Consider the following 14,862-nt stretch of genomic DNA (forward strand, 5'->3'; position numbering starts at 1 on the left):
ATATTAAGTTCATAATTTTCTACTGTGTAGGTATTTTGAATTTCTCAAAATACATTGATGTATACCTTCTTGTAGTCCAAAATTATAAGTGATAGGTTGCAAAGATACATCAGAAAACACATTCAGATAAATGCATTCTTCTCAAGTACCTTTAGGACCTCATGCTCGTTTTTGAGTTTGACAACATGTTGTACAGTTGACTTGAGCACCAAAGTAATAATATGTTTTATATTTTTTTCGATAAATCTAGAGCCATTTTCCACACAAGTTTGGATCGGATAGATATCCTCACCAACTATGTTATTAGGCTAATTTCAAACTAATATTATAAAATAAAAATAATTAAAAATAGACGTTTAAAGCATAAGAGATAATTGGCAGCTTAGTACTTCTTGGATTTGTACAAATTCTTCCTCTTGTCTGGCAGTTGGCACTGAAACTGACTTGAGGCATATTGGATCAATCTATCCGTCAAGTTATTTTCCATCGAGAGACTTTTTTTAAAAGAAGACAAAAGCTCAGCAAAAACAAAATAAACGTACTCCATTAAAATTACTGTAAAGATTTACTATTACACCATGTTCTGAGGGAGGTTGCATTTTAGTGATAATTCACCATGACAGTTCAGTATAGTAGCCTTTTTACTTGGCTGCCACAAGCTTTGTTCCTGATACGTTGATGATCCCATTGAGTATCTGTGTTTTTCAGTTTGAACCAGCAAGTTTGTCCGTTGTCATTCCATGAAAATTATGCCATGCTTCCAATTTATCAAAATTTAAATAAACTATAGTCAACTCTGTCAAGATTCCAGCCAAAAAAAAAAAAAAAAGAGGGGGGGGGGGGGGGGGCTGGCTCTGTTAGGATGGATATACTCCAAGGATAAATATTGAGCATATATTTAAGTTGTAGTTTATCTATAAAATCAAACGTATGCATTTTTAATATATGGTCAGAATGCTTAGACAGCAATAACAGTTCACGTAAAACTCTTCAACTGTAAATTAGTGGACATTTAAAATCTTATACCAAAAGCCTAATCCATTAAGATATAAATTTAAAAAAAATGTAAAATCAATTAAAATTAAGCAAATAATTACCTAAGGTATGACCACATTCCCATTTCTAAACCACTTAAAGTCTTTCATCATCCCCATCACTATATTATTCCTGCAAAATAAAATATTTATTGAAATCGTCAAAAGTACATGAAACAAACATAAGTAACGAAAACACTAAACTGTGTTCCTACGCTTTTCATCCTCATCACTATACATGTTAGTATTATAACTCTTCAAAAATGTGAGTTGCATTCATATATTTCTTAGAAAATAACTATGTCATATTTGATATTAGTGACTACCGCCAATTCCTATTTAAAAAAAGAAACACTAAACTACATGTTCCTACTCTTTTCAAATTATTTTGAGACTGTTCTATAAAAATAATAACCACAGTTCTAATACGACATCAGTACGTAGAAAATAATAATGAGAGTCTCATTGGAACCTGAGTCATGCTCTTTGCAAGTCTTCCAATGATGAAGAGATGAAATATTCTCTGTTAATTTTGCTGCAATAAACTATAAATGCCTCTTTGACTGTGATATTTCAAGGAAAATGTCAACGCAAATAAATAATCAAGATTATCCAATTGCTTCTCCTACAACGTATGTATACATACCCAACTAAAGAACTCATACCTGAAGATGAGGAGATTGAAAAAAGAAGGGAAAGAGAGACTTGGAGTGAAAATTACAGGAAGAAGAATTACAGGAAGAAGAATTACTGGAAGAAGAATATAAGGATTTCAGGGAGGAGTTACAAAATAAAACGTGGCATAACTGGTAGTCTAATTAAAAGAGTTACAAACGGTTACAAAAACTTTTATTCTTTTTAATTTTAACATAGAACAAAAATAGAAAAAACAGGGATAAGAACCAAAAAAATTATAAAAAACGAAAAAGAAAAGATAAATATGTATTCCTAAATTTTAGTATCAGCTTTTCAACGGAACATGAATGGAAGAGGTGAAATAGTGGGTGTGGGGTACTTTCAGAACTTTTTTTTTTTAATAAATATTTTTGCAAACTCCAAATCTTTTGGAGCCAAAAAACGTGCATGTATTGGTTTTTTTTTTTTTTTAAAGAAGTTTTAACCGTGCATGTCTGTGTTTACTTCTTTTTCTCCTTTTGTTTTTTCTCTTTTTTTTTTTTTTTTTTGGTTTTTTTATCTTTCTTTTTTTAAATAGGAATTTTGTAGTGATGACACTTGTCATCCTATTGTTGTTTTGCTTCTCCTATTATGTATAGATAGATGATTGAGTATTTACCACTCCACCCTTTGTTTTTCCCCTTGAAAAGAGGAGCGCCTGTCCATCGGAATTATAAACAGCCCATAAAATTTTTAAATAGCCAAACCAATGAAAAATGAAAACAAAAGAGTCATAAACAAACCAACATATACAATAATGTAAATAAATGAGATGATTGATTAATTGGCATGTAAATAAATGAGATGATTGATTAATTGGCCGCTCTCAACATAACATTAGCTTTGGAACTCGGAAACCCAAACGCTTACATATAAATTTCAATAGTTAAAAAAGAGGAGAAAGTTCATCAAAGAACCTACATAAGTTATCCAACAAATTTATCTTAAAATAATAAAAAAAATACTAAAGACAAAATAAAGAAGTCATAGTAAATATGCATGTCGTTTAAATTAATTTAATGGTGATGAAAGCGCTTTGTCCATCCTATCAGAAAGGCCCCACCCATCTCTCTGACTTCGGAGAGCCGCTAAATAATGAGATTCGGCATCTGCTTGAGCAGGAGGAAGAAAGGTTTGATGCGCTCGGTTTAGATAATTTCCTACCTAGGATGGCAGCCAACTATCTTTCCGTAGGGGTTATCACTTCTCCAGTGCTATATTCTCTTCTTCGAAAAGCCAGGGCCATATGTCAACAATTCAGCTCTGGAAGATAAATTTGCTTTAAGCTGATCAGCACACTCTCGGATTGCCTTCTTCCTCATGGAGCGTGGCCAAAACTCATTTAGATCATCAAATTCGGCATAATCATAACAAAGGATCAATCTCTTGGGAGATCCAGCAATTCGCAGCAAATGCAAAGCAAGTTCATAATCACTTTTAGACCCAATAAAACCAACCAACTTCACTACCTTTAGACATTTATGACAAAATGTCATAGCTTCTTGTGCTATACGATCAGCAGCGCGTGCTTTCGCCATGCCCTGGAAAAATAAAACTTGCAATTCTCATCAACTTTAGACCCAAAAGTTTCTGAAAAGAAAAGGTTAGCGATGATCCAACAGACCTTCTCAAATAAGTCATTGAGAAAGTAAAGGCCAAAGAACAAAAGACAAATAAGGGCTGCACAAGACGAAAAATCAGAGGTAGCGCTAAGGTGCGAGGGGAATGTAAAAACAACAATAGTTCCACATAAAGGTCCTTATATGGAATGTCAAAAAGATCGGTAAAGTCCAGAAGCAGAGAGAGGACAAAGATTATATATGAGCACAAGAGGCAGATTTGCCCGACTCCACTACTTAAGATTGTCGAATCTAATCTACCTTCTATGACCTAGCTTCTGGTATTTGAACCAGTTACGTCGATTGCTGAACCTGACTTTACTCTTTAGTTTAATGTTGTTCCAATTTTGGAAATGAAAAGGCCCCATTTGATTCAATTCATGAATTAGCCCACTATGAGTCTACTACATTTTATTTTCATAATAATTATATATAATTAGATAATAATAATAATAAAGTATATCATTCGTCTCTCTCTTACAACACAACGAAACTAAATGGTTCGAATCTAAATTGATTTTAGGCTGTACACCTAATTTTCCTGGGATTGTAGTTCAATTGGTCAGAGCACCGCCCTGTCAAGGCGGAAGCTGCGGGTTCGAGCCCCGTCAGTCCCGAATCTTTCTTTTTTAGTGTTGTCTGCGCATGAATGATCCACTTGCCGTCGCTGACGTGACCATCTCCATTGCGCCCACATGTTTGAACTTGAGGGTAAAGAGCTCGCTTGTTATACGGGAACCGACGCATCCAACAGAGCGAAACAGTGTTCCATTCTTTTCGGCGGCATCCTTCCGCATTAGCGGCGATGGCAGTAAAAGTTGTAGAGCTGGTCGTCTTTCATATCGAGCGATTGAAGCAGCAGGCTGGAGTGAAGATGTAGTCGCTTGCTCGAGAGGGTAAGAAGGCGAGGCCCCCAGCGTTCGCGCTTTGCTGGGGGGTAGAGGTATGGGCACAACTGCATCTACGAGATCAGTGTCAAATCAGGGAAGAGAGTTCTATTCCATTTCCGCGACTCGTTGAATATGTTAAGGGGTACGCTTACCCGCATTTCTCTTGGTATACCCACCTGTGTGCCTCCTAATTCCGTGAAGTCCTTGGAGCATGTGCGATTTATTCAGATCCTTGTCAAGAAAGAAGTCGGTCCCCTTATTCTTTATTTTAGGTTAAAAGGTCCGGACTCGAAGAGGGAGTCGATTCACGTACTTCACCATTTCCTGGGTCGTTATCGCCTTTCTCCGATTTGAGAAAGGGTATGGGTTCTTTCTCTATGTTGAAGCCACTACTTCCTTCTTCGCCCGAGATGAACTGCTCTCGCAAAGAACCATCCTTCTATTCCTTATACCGAGTTGCTTATTCTCTGGGTGCACAGTTAGAGCTTTCTTCTTCTTTTTAGAAAGAGCCGCATGAAAAGTGGACAAGAAATCTTTGGAAGCTGCTAGAACGATAAAGACAAGGGATGTGGGATAATGGTAGGAATCGCTCCTAGGAAAGACTAAGCTGTCGGGGCACCCATTGAAGATAGATTACTGGCTGTGATCACATGCTGGACACAAATCCGTCATTCTTATGCTTCAGCTTAAACGGGACAAAAGTACTTTTAATTCGAGTTGGAGTGGAAGCAGTGAAGAAGGCAAGTTCCCTAACCTACGCGAGCTAAATCGAAGGGGTTGGTTGAAAGGTAAGGATAGCGTGATTGGCTGAAAATTTTAAATTGCAACTGCTTGATAAAGAAAATGAAAATAAAGATCTCTTTGGCTTTCGAAAACCTCTTGTGAGTCTTCTTTTCGATTATAATGTAGCTCCTCCTACATACGAGTAGGGAGATCCTGAACTAAGGTATGATTGCGAACATTATTGAGGTCAGTCTTCCATACCCCCGTACAGCCTGAAAAAGAAAATACAAGCCATGCTTGAAAATGAAAACGAGATTGATGCATCAAAGCAAGACAGGATAAAAATTTTGAACTAATGAATCTCTAGAAAGCTCTGTAAATTAGCTAGATAACATTCCGCTTACGTGTCTCTTAATGCCGCCAATGAAGAAAGGAAGGAATGATAGCTGCCACAAAGAAGAATAAGAAGGCAAGATGTTTAAACCAAGAAATGGGAAGAAAATCAACAATAAAATTTAAAAAATGTAAAGAAAATCATATGATAAATACCTAGTGAATAGACTACCTCTACCTATTATAACAATAGTTAGAACCCGAATAAGAGACAGGGAAAAAGAGGAAGAGAAATGGCGATAGGAACAGCAAATACAAAGTTGCTACTGACTTTATGTGCCACCATCCGCCCACATGTTTCAGTAAACCATTACAACTTACCTGATTGCCTAATAGTCAATTCGGAAGGATCCACCCCACCGTAAGAATATAGGGTGGTGTTCAGGCTAACTTGCATACGCCTAGGCTATTCCACCGGACACCTGCATCTCCCCACTAGTACAAATACCGACAACTTTCCTCACTTAGGCACTAAGTTTAAAAATAATATTGGAGAAATCAAGCGCACCAAGTACGGTACTAAAGAAAACTATGTAGAGGAGGCTGAATCACTAGTTGATATGATAGGTTCCTTGTGAAGCAAAAGAGTCCTAAGCATGGTGGGGTTTTTGTAAGTATGGCTGCACTGTTATGGTGCAGGTTTAATATATATATATACATACATGTTACCAGTCTCAAAAAAAATTTGTATGCTAGTCTTCCATTATTCTTATTCCAACTTCATTGACCACTAGAGTACACTCTTGTGTCAATGTTAATTACTATATTCATCTACAACTAAGCTTTTTAATAATTTTATTTCATAGCTACTACCTAAATTTTAATAGAACCAACATGTATGAGTAGCAGTTTGCCAATGCCTTGCAAAAGTTTTCTGATGAGCAAACTCTTGTTCTTCAAATCCTTTTTGGTATAGAAGAAATGGTTGAGGCCTTTTATCTCGTCAAAGGCCTCAAGCCTGCTAGGAGAATCTCCCCTACTGGAGACGAAAACTTGAAAGTGAATCAATCATAGAACACCATACGTAGAGACTGGTGTTCATAGAACACCTCTACCAAATGTATATCTACACTGTACTAAAAGTGGGCAGACCCAAACTAAAATACTAAAAGACAAAAATAACCCCATAAAGTTGATTGACTATAATACCCTTAAAAATATATAAATTATTACTTTATTATTACAAATATATTAACCAATATTCTCTATTTCCCTGCTATAAGAAATATAGAAAATTTGAAGAGTTACATTCATAAAGACCATATTCATCTATTAAATTCAACTACTAATCTTTATATAATGGGAAGCGAAGGGTTGTAAGTTGGGGAATTAAGAAGGAAGCAAAAAAAGCTGTGCATGAATAGTGTGGATTAACTTGTGGAGAAGTGGGTGGATGTTGTAGGACACAATTTGTTCTCATCCTATTTTTAATGGTTATAGTCTTACTAGTTACAATTAAAAAAAAAGAATTATATTGACCCGCCAATTTGTTTTCTTGCCCCCTCCCTTCAGTTCTAACACCACAACTTTGTAGTATTTATTTCTTTTTCAAGCATTCAACTGAAAGTTTTTGGGTAACTTCTTCAAGTAAATTTCTTTTTTTGTTGTTTGATGTTGAATGATAGAACAATATCTCAAAAAGATCAAAATTTAATCTTTTTTATTCATGAGTTTATGTTATTAGTTTGATGCATTGTGCATATATGAACGTTAATGTGCAGTCAACCGTAATCATTTCACTTTGTTTTGTTTATTGTTTGTTTTTTTCCTTTGAAAATTAAAAAGCACACCTAGTTCTTTTTCTTTTCAAAATATGTGATATATTCTTCAAAATCTTTTCTTTGCTCGTAAACTTATCTTTGTTGTTAATTTAGCACATGTCATTTTCGTTTTCATTCAAATAGTCTATATGTGTGTGAATCTATGCAAAAGCCACAGCATGTTTAGATAATATTGATGTAATTTCCGAAATCAGGTCTTGAACCTTTACATTTGTAACTTATTAGTGTTATTAACTCTTGCCAACCATTCTCTCTCTCTCTCTCTCTCTCTCTTATATCTTAAATATTTTCTTAGTTATTTGTTTTAGTTGTTGAGTGTAGTTTTCAAATGTTATACAAGAAGATCAACAAATAGAAAAATACTCCCTCCGTTTCAAAATGTTTTTCTTTCCTTCCTTTTTAGTCCGTTTCAAGAAGAATGCCTCTTCCCTTTTTTGGCAACTCTTTAATTCCCACTTTCCACGTGGCATGTTTAAGACCACAAGATTAAAGGACATTTTGGTACATTCAACGCAACTTTAATATAAGACCACAAGATTCAAAAGTCTTCTTTACTTTCTTGAATTTCGTGCTCAGTCAAAATCAGTTTAACATTTGAAACATAGGTGAGTATAATTTTTGAGGAGGAAGCTGTTCAAATATAATATAAAATGTATTATAGTTCATATATATAGTCAAAGGATATATGAAATTAAGTACAATCATGTTACATTGTTCAAATAAGGAAATAATTTATATAAGGCATTTAAAATGTTAATTTCTTTAAAGTTTGGGCCCTTTGGGCCCTTTATTAGAGTTTAGTCACCTTTGCATATGTATAAGCAAGGGATAAGGCACTGTTACCCCCCTGTACTATACCCAAAATTGCTACGACACACCTTACCTTTCCTAGGGTCCTATTACCCCCCTAAACTTATTTAAAACGGAATAATTACCCCCCTAAACGCTGATGCCCACTCTCATATGGGAGAGTGACATACACTCTCCTTGCCACATGTGTATTTATTTATTTTCTTCTTATTTTTTTTAAATTTTTTCAGCTTACGTGTTAATTTTTTTTAAAATAAAAATAAAAAATTAAATTTTCATTTAAAAAATGAATTTTAAAACCCGTTTTTTTTTAATTTGAAAATTTGATTTTTTTAAAACCCATTTAAAAAAAAAAAAACTAAAAACATGGATTAAAAAATTGAATTTTCTTTTAAAAAAGTGATTTTTAAAACCCTTTTTTAAAAAAAAAAATTGAAAATTTGTTTTTTTTTTAAAACCCTTTTTTGAAAAAGAAAAAAAAAACTGAAAAATGATTTTTTTTTTTTAATATGGAAAAATGGATTTGTTAAAAATATGGAAAACTTGATTATTTTTTTAAAATGTCTTTAAAAATCTTGATTTTCATGATTTCATTTTCTTACTACACTTTTATTTTTCAAATAAAATCCGGAAAAGTGTTTTCTTGCCAAAATGTGGAAAAAAAAACTGAATTTTTATAAAATTTTGAAAAAATTAATTATTTTCTTAACATGTGGAAAACCCGTTTTTTAAAACTAAATGTGGAAGACTAGATTTATTTTCAAATTTTAAGAAAATGCAGATTTTTAAGAAAAAAAATTAAGTTTTCCCCTTTTTTATGTTTCTCACTCTCTCAAAGAGAGTGAAACACACTCTCCTTGCCACATCGAGCGTTTAGGGGTAATTATTCCATTTTAAATAAGTTTAGGGGGTAATAGGGCTCAAGAAAAGGTAAGGTGTGTCAGCAATAATTTTGGGTAGATAAGACAGTGTTGAATAAAAGAATGCCTTATCCCTATAAGCAAAGTAGCCACTGGTTCATTTTATTTAGGACTAAATTCATGTTTTTGTCACCAACTTAAATACTAAGGAACAACTCCATCAATCGCTATACTAAATTTGGAAGCTTGCAGTTGCACAAATGCAAAATAAATAGGGAAAGTACACAAATTTCCCATCAAAGCAAAATATTTACCCTTATATAAACTATTTACACAGCAGTCCACACAGGATAAACAATTTACCCGAATAGTCATATTGTTGTGTGCCCTTAACTTGCGGCTTCCCCTTAAATTGTGGAATTGGCCCTTTCTTTCCTACTTCCCACGTGTTATCTGTTTCCTATTCTTCTATCATTCTTTTTTCTCTTGCATTCCTTTCCTCTTAGTTGGCTCATTTTTTTTTTCTATTAATTTTCTTTTCCATTATTTGATTAGATTATCTTATTCTTTTTTTTTTTGTCCCTTTCTTTAATTTTTCCATCTCTTTTCTCTTTTTAAAGATAAAAATAAAATATTAACTAACTATTTTTAGATTAATAAAAATATCAAAATAAATAAATAATTAGACTACAAGATAATAAGAAAAACTGTAAAGTTACTAAATTATTTATTAAAACTTAAATTAATAGAAATATATTTTTATAATCTTTTCTCTTTTGCAAATGAAAATAAAAATCTATACTATATTAAAAGCATGAAGGGCCTTAGAAATGTTGATTGAACTTTTTATCCTTCATTAAAAGAGTCCGCAATAGACAAAATTGTCATTTACTATCTTCCTCAAATTATTATTTAATTAGTTACAAATAAAAACTACTGTATAATATACATAAACACTAAAAGTTTACCAAAATTAACTATTTTCCTCAAGTTGGGATTCCTTTTACCAAAATTGTCGTACCATAAATGGAAAAGCAAGTACGGGTACGGCCACTTAATATCTTTAGGTTTATACCAACATTTAATGTCGTTAGGTTTAGGTATTTCACAATCCTAGAATTAGTGGCCTCTGTAATGAATAAAACTCTTCTCATAGGGTTTGTGCTCCTTGGAGCTGATCTCAAGGTTTTCTTACTAAATTATTTTTATCATCGTTTAAAAATTGGAGATCTTTAATCACTTTTTAATTATTGTTCTTATTTGTTTGTTTTCGAAAAATCTCTCTTATTCTTATGTGTTTGTTTTCGGAAGTCCTCTTGTGTTGTTTTTATTAGTGAGCCTTGTATGATTTTCCCGTCTCTATATTCAGTAATAACCCTCCTCATCATCAATGTTGTTTTCTCGGAATACTCTATTAGGTTATTTTGGGCTCAACATTTTACAGGAACAATTAGAAGTTGAGACGCTAATGGATGAGGCAACTCTCACTCCACTACTGGTCAGGTATACGTTTATATTTGTCATGTATATATAAAGTAATAAACAGTGTTTTATGCATTATTTTTTGCAATAAAAAACGAAAAAATAAATTTTATGCATTATTTTTGCCTATAACAGCGAAATATTATTTAAATGTCAATGCTGTTATATGTGTATAACAACAATTCTCTATAACAGCCAAAAAAATTTGGACCCAACGATGTTGTTATAGAGAGGGTTAACTGTATTCACCCAGGGGGTTCGAAAAAAACAACAAAAGCTAAACATAAAAAATAATGTTGTCCTTGGGAATCGAACCTTGGACGCCGGAGAGAGTTTTGAACACCCTGGACCACTTGAGCTAACATTTTGGATTAGTTTAGGGTATTCAAAACTTATATATATACACAAACACAGAAAATCTACCCTATATATATAGTGTAATTTCTCGCCGAGAGTGTTCGGGTGAACACCCTCGCATCCCCCTAAATCTGCCCCTGTCTATATTATATTAAAAGCACGAAGCACAATTTTTTATATTTAAGATTTTAAAATCAGCTAAATTTTGTATTTTAATTTTTGTCTTATTTGAACTATATAATATAATGTATTTGCAAAAGAAAAATAATAACACAGGAAAATCACATTATTTTATAAAGTATTATTTGCATCATTCATTTATAGGTGTGATTACATGAGTCTTTGTTTAAGGTATAGGACTCTTCCTTTTTCTTTTCTCTCATAACTTGCATGTTGCAGCTTTTTTACAAATTTTCTTAGTGTACTTGAATTTTTTTTTCTTTTGTGTATTTGGAAAATTAATAGACTTCTATAAAAGAAGTTATTATTTCACTGTTTAGCAGCTACGATTATTAAAAGATTCTATTAGCTACAAGCAATTCTTCGTTTTTTTTTTTTTTGAATCAAAACTACCAAGCAGATTGCCTGATAGTGCTTTATTAAAAATCAAGTTCTGTACAAAAGCTAAAAATGCAGAAAATAAAGGAATATAATACATGAATCCAAACTAAAGGAAGTCTAAAAGCTTGTCTATTGCAAATCCTTTGGCCTTGACTTGATACCATGTTGACACCTCAAGCTCTCACCAGTGCTATGGATCCACAAATCATTGAATTAAATTCAGGCTTCAAGGATGGAATAGAATTCTTTTAGAAAGTTCCTCATGTTCAGCTGTTTCTGTGTTTGATCCAGGCCTATGTAGTGTTGACCTTTTCCTTCAAGAATGATTGTATAAAAGGATCTTTTGGACATGTGACAACAGAATGAGCATGTAATCACACTAATTCCACTGTTGTAACCTGTCCAAAAGTCCTTATATTCAATCTGCTAAATCTGTTCTAGGCCTGATTACTGCAGTTTTGACATCCTGCAGAAACCTCATTGCATGTGTTAATCTCCTGGAATCTGATGATCTTTGGCTTGCCTGATTTTGATATATGGCATCTGTGCTTTTCAAAGATTCAAAATATGTCTTGCTTTCCTTGGAAGTGATTGGTAACTATTGAAATGATGTTCACCTGCAAAATCAAAAACAAAGTTAGTCAAAAAATCTGCCAATCCATTTCCTTCCCTCAGTACATGCTCCACTCTCACTTCCATATCCCTCCTCAACATTGTAATATCCTTTATGATCAAAGAGATACTCCATGGTACTTCCCATTGTCCTGTCAAGATCATTTTAAGAGTCATTGAATGCCCAAGATTACAGCAATAGATCATTTGTCACACAAAGATTTAATCCCCTCTTGTAATGCCATTGCTTCAAAGAACTAAATTTGATCCATTTGATAATCTTCTAGTCAGCAAAGATGCACTAGGTCTCCCGAATTCCTAATACAAAATGCCACCGAGCTTGGCCCCGGATTGCCTCTAGAAGCACCATCCGAGTTACACTTAAACCACCGGCATAGGCAAATTCCATCTCACTATCTTGCTCACTATATGTGGTCTGTATGTTTCAATCATCTGCATAATCTGTGGAAGAGACTTTGGTGCTTGCATTCTTGGATTTCTAACTCTGCACAACTGATGTATGGTCTAATTTATTTCATATATCACTTTATTGATTGTCATCTTCCCTCCATGCACCACAATGTTTCTCCACTTCCATATTTGCCACATTGTGATCACTGGTATGGCTCTAATAATAGATTTGAACTTGAAAAATCAGCATTCCACCAGACCTGTATCACTTGTTTCACCTGAAGCAAAGTTATTGTGATTCCTACAGCAGCTTTAACATATCTCCAGACTTGTGAAGCAATTTTTCCTGTGACAAATAGATGATCTACAGTTTCACATTATTTAGGATCACAACAGTAGCATTTTCCTTCTGTATCAATCCCAATCCTTCTCACTATATCCCCTACTGGTAGTTTGCATTTCCACAATCTCCAGGAAAAGAATGAGACTTTGAAAGGCAAACTTGGTATCCACATGCTTTTGTATATATCAGACTTCCCAGCTTTCCTTCTCAAGAGCTCCCATGCACTTCCAACTGTAAATTTACCAGATGCTGTTATCATGTACCTTGGTTTATCCCATTCTTCTGTAGATTCATAAAAGTCTAGTTCTTCCAGTATATGATCAACAATATCTATAGAAAAAAGCTGTTGTAGTTTACTCATGTTCCACCCATTCTGATTTCTCAATTCCTTCACATCTTGTACTGTTTCATCCACAACAAACGCATCAGGAACTAAGTAGTATAAAGCTCCAAGTTTTTTCCATTATCAAAACTAGATATTAGCAGTTCCACTTCTGAGCTCCCACCACATTTCATGCTCCATGTTGTCTCTAGCTTCTAACATCATTTTCCAGACCTGAGAGCCTCCTTTCCAAGGCACATACTGAGGGTAGTGCCTTTTACAATACTTGTTCCACATATAATTTGACCATAGAGTATTTGTAGTTCTAAATTTCCACCAGAGTTTAGCACATAATGCTTTAGAAACATCAAATAAGGATCTGAAGCCAACTCCACCTTCCTCCTTTGGCAAGCACAGATTCATCCATGAAGACCAATGTCTTCTTCTTCATTCTTCACTATTATTCTAGAAAAATCTTGCAAACACCCTATGCAGGTCATATATAACACCTTTTGGAGGTCTGATAGCTGAGAGTAGGTGAATTGGCATACTCAGTAAAACACTATTGATCAAAACAGCTTTTCCTCTAAAAGATAAAAGTCTTCCTTTCCAAGCTGCCAGTTTGTCCTTCACTTTTTTGATCAATTCACTATAATCAGCCTTTCTCTTTCTTGCATGTGCGATTGGGCAACCTAAGTATGTGAAAGGGAAAGATGTCCTAGTAAAACCAAAGAATAGCATCCACCTGTTGCACTATCACATTTGCAACTTTACTATGCATGTAGAAGGAACTTTTTCCTTTGTTGATAAGCTGCCCTGACATCTGCTCATACTCCTGTAATATTCCCATGATCAGCTGCAATGAAGTATCATCTGCAGATGAGAATATAATAGTATCATCTGCATAAGCAAGATGATTCAAATTAGCACTCCATTTAGGCATTCCATAGCTTCTAAAGCCATTGTCCTCAAATAAAGAGTTCAATGCTCTAGACAGCACTTCTACAGACAAAATAAACAAAGCAGGAGAGAGTGGATCTCCTTGCTTAACACCACTTGTAGAGTGGAAAAATCCAGAAGCCTGTCCATTGAATAGAACTGAGTACCAATTTTTTTTCTATTAATCTCCATATCACATCTATAAATACTTCTGCAAATCCCATTTTCCTCAGAACTCTTGCCAAAAATTCCCATGACACTCTATCATAGGCTTTAGCCATATCCAGTTTAAGCACTGCATTAGCTGGTTTTCCCCTAAGTCTTATATCTGATACCACCTCTTGGGTTAACAGTACATTCTCAATGATACATCTTCCCTTTACAAAACCAGACTGATTAGCAGATATCAAAGAAGGCAAAACATTTTCAAGTTTATTTTGCACCACTCTAGAGATCACTTTGTCAATAAAATTACTCATATCTGCAAAGGTCTCAACATTATTCTTCTTTGGGATCAGAACCAGATTTGTATGAGTTATGGACTTTGGCAAAGTCTATCTTTCAAAGAAGACTTTCACTACATTATACACATCAGCCCTCACAATTTCCCAAAGATACTTGATAAAATGCTCCTATCATACCATCTCGGACCGCCCGAGCTATCTCCCCGACGCATCAAAAACCGCATTCTTAACATCTTCTAGAGTTGGCATCTGTAAGTATCCGATTTTTCTCCCGAGTAACCATATTAGGAACATGTTGTAGCAATGAGAAAGAGATATCCTCCTGTGTAAACTGATGATGATAAAATTGAGTTGCTTCCTCAGCTAGAGCATCTTCCCTCTCAATCCAACTTCCATCTTGCTTTTTCATCTTTTTGACCTGCAATCTCTTCCTCCTACCATTTACCATATTGTGGAAAAATCTTGTATTCCTATCCCCCTCAGAAAAACAAGTGAAATGAGATTTCTGTCCTTAACTCCTCCTCATAATGCATATACTTCTTCAATTCTGCTTGTGCTAGTTGGAGTACCATCCCATTATGGGAGA

General features: G+C 34.3%; 1 non-coding gene across 1 annotated transcript; it reads left to right on the forward strand.

The window, feature by feature from the left end:
* Positions 1-3,871: 3,871 nt before the first annotated feature.
* On the forward strand, positions 3,872-3,945 carry TRNAD-GUC (transfer RNA aspartic acid (anticodon GUC)). The gene has a single exon. It is a non-coding gene; the product is annotated as a tRNA-Asp (tRNA).
* The last annotated feature ends 10,917 nt before the right edge of the window (positions 3,946-14,862 follow it).

This window comes from Lycium ferocissimum, chromosome 6, assembly GCF_029784015.1.
Source record: "Lycium ferocissimum isolate CSIRO_LF1 chromosome 6, AGI_CSIRO_Lferr_CH_V1, whole genome shotgun sequence".
NCBI lineage: Eukaryota > Viridiplantae > Streptophyta > Magnoliopsida > Solanales > Solanaceae > Lycium > Lycium ferocissimum.